Source organism: Aplysia californica, unplaced genomic scaffold (assembly GCF_000002075.1).
Source record: "Aplysia californica isolate F4 #8 unplaced genomic scaffold, AplCal3.0 scaffold01090, whole genome shotgun sequence".
Classification (NCBI taxonomy): Eukaryota; Metazoa; Mollusca; class Gastropoda; order Aplysiida; family Aplysiidae; genus Aplysia; species Aplysia californica.
In genome coordinates this window covers 105,625-108,543 of record NW_004798360.1, presented here as the reverse complement: position 1 = coordinate 108,543, position 2,919 = coordinate 105,625, and the positions used below count along the sequence as shown (strand labels likewise).

General features: G+C 40.3%; 1 protein-coding gene across 1 annotated transcript in view; it reads left to right on the top strand.

Annotated features, from left to right (window-relative positions):
* Positions 1 to 2,919, top strand: part of LOC101861858 (protein kinase C delta type) — a gene marked incomplete in the record, with an annotated part of 96,916 nt that overhangs the window by 67,519 nt on the left and 26,478 nt on the right.

Genomic DNA, 2,919 nt, shown 5'->3' with positions numbered 1-2,919 from the left:
CCGTAGCCAGTTGGCTCTTGTACAAATAACATAGGTGGTTGGCGGGTGGTCTGGTGTGGTTTGCTTCTTCTTTCCTATCAACCATCTGTCTCCCCTTTTTCTTTTTTGTGTTTGTTAATTTCACCTTTAATCTTCGACACTTATATGACTTTATTGTGTTGCAAATGCCGCAAAACACTTACTAACACTAATACAAATCACAGGGCGGTCTATGTAACGAGAAAGATCGACTGATTATAAATTAAATCTCTAAAACCACTTAATTGACAGCCTCTTTTTTAAAGGTCAACTGGTAAAAATAGCCATGTATATTGTCATTTCTATAGCGCCCACTCCTGTATAGTAGGCTGCAATACAGCTCTAGGAGCTTTACAATACTTTCAACTTAAGGCAAAGTACTTAATATGCACGAACGTACACGAATACGCTCTGTAGATTGACGCTAGCACAAAAGCAAATATGTGAGGCAGCGTGGTGGAATCAGGCTCTCGTTAATTTTTGGGCATGTAGAGTTATTGGTATCATCTTAAAGCTTATTCACTTGTCTTTATTTGGATGGAAAAAATATAATTTTATCTTGAATACAAGTCGAGATATTTGCGAAAGAAGGAGGTGGGGTCACCTGTTTTCAGAGGTAAAATTAGTGAGAAAATGGCAGCCAAAAGTTACTTATTTTCTTATCTTAAGAGTCGGTGGTTACAGAAAATTTACATGTTGTGTACTTTTAATCAACGTTTTTCAGAAAAATCCACACAGAAATTAGTTCTTTAATGGGCATGAAAGGTGTTGAGCCCAAAAACAAAATTTGATAAAAATTCACAAACCTGTGGAAAAATGCAAGTTTCTTCACTTTGATTATTTTGACGAGAGCCTGATTCCACCACGCTGCCTCACATATTTATACCATCACAGTTTATTTTCTTTGTACCAAAGTTCATGTCTTGGTTCATGTGCTCGCAATAGTAAGCAAGTCATCTTGTCTTTTCCTGCACATGACGTGACCAAATCTATTATCTATTTGTGGTGGACAAATTTTGCTATTCAAAAGGCTTTTCAATGGCTGCATCGATCGACATGCGGTTTCGCCAAAATATTCTTTAAAATATTCTGCAGAGCTTGACGGCCTTGATTGTTTTTTCAGTTTTGAGACAGTTTTGCTGCAAAAAAACTAAATTTCTTTATTTCGCCGATTGCTTTTGTAGGCCGACGCTTCTGTCTCTGTAATTTAAGAAAATCCGGAAGTGATATTTCTCGAGGCGCATTTTGTTTTGAGAGTATAGATCTAGAAATCTATACCTTATTTTTTTTTTGCATCTTAGGCTATCTCTCAAAATTTATTGCCCCATTCCAGTAGAGTGTAAATATAGTCGGCCAATGACTTTTAGTTGATATTAAAGCACCGATCATTCCTTTCCTCGAAAGGGGGCCCAGCTAGTCTACTCTAAAATGAAAATCTCGAGTGTTTGTTGCTTGTAGCGAAAGTTCGTACATAACAAGGTAGTTCACTAAGCCAAAAAAGTGTCCGGAAGTCCGAGCGTTGCATCAGATGGCGCCACTGTCTTTGTTAATAAATTATTGATGGTCTGGTTTTGAAGCCGTCTTTGATTTCTCCAGAAGAACAGGAATATGGCGAAAAATCTCGGAGGGCCCGTGTGCAAGTTGCGCACGTTAAAGATCCCTTGGTGGTCTAAAATCGATAAGAGTAGGCTTCGGCCGCCACCCGGTCAAAATTCAAAATTTCCTACCAACGAAAAAGTATTAGGTGTGTCCCGCGCGCTCATATGACCTTATGCAGTTGCGAGCGCCGTAAAACACTTTACTAAACAAACAAAACGAACAGGAACAGCGGTTTTGTTAGTTTCACTTTGATTGTTTTTCATACTAGTGGCAGTGACGTCGGTGGCCTAGTGGTTAGGCTACCGGACTCGTGATCGTGACATTGTGAGTTCGGGAGTCCGAGCCTCAGCTCGGTCCGACGTTTTGTCCTTGGGCAAGGCACTTTACACGAACTTCCCACTTGGCTCCGTCCTATCGGAGACGGACGTTAAACCAGGAGGTCCCGTCCCTTAAATAACCTGATAATGTTGATAGGAGCGTTAAACCCATACCATTTTTCACACAAGTAGGGTATCTCTGTTCGCAAAGTCCGCGTTTTTTCGAAGAGGACGCCACCGAATTTTGAGGACACTTTTTCAATTGGCCCATAGAAAGGAGTGACCTAGACCTGCCTTGTTATACACGATCTTTGTTGAAAGTGAACCACATGAGTGGTTTACCAACTCCTGTATTTTCTGGGTACCAAAGTTCATGCCTTGGTTCGCGTGCACGCAATAATAATCAGCAAGTCTTGTCTTTTCCTGCACATGACGTGACTAAATCTATTATCTATTTGTGGTGGCCGAATTTTGCTATTCAAAAGGCTTTTTAAAGGCTGCATCGATCGACATTCGGTTTTCACCAAAAGATAAAAAAAAATATTCTCCAGATCATGGCGCCCTTTTTTTTTTCAGTTTTGAGACAGTTTTGCTGCAAAAAGATACATTCCTTTATTTCGCCGACGCTTTTGTCTCTGTAATTTTAGAAAATCAGGAAGTGATATTTCGCGAGGCGCATTTTGTTTTGAGAGTATAGATCTAGATCTAGACCTTATAATTTTTGCATCTCTCAAGATTTATTTCCCCTTTCCAGTAGAGTGTAAATATACTAGGCCAATGACTTTTACTTTTAGTTGATATTAAAGCACCGATCATTCCTTTCATTGAAAGGGGGCCCAGCTAGTCTATTCTAAATATGGAAGTCTTGAGTGTTTGTTGGCTGGTGGTTCTATGTGTGGGAGTTCACGTCAAGTACTTCCCTTCCCTCTTGTTCCCGAAAATGGAAAAAGGGGGGGGGGGGGTGAGCTCGTAGTTGGTGTGCACG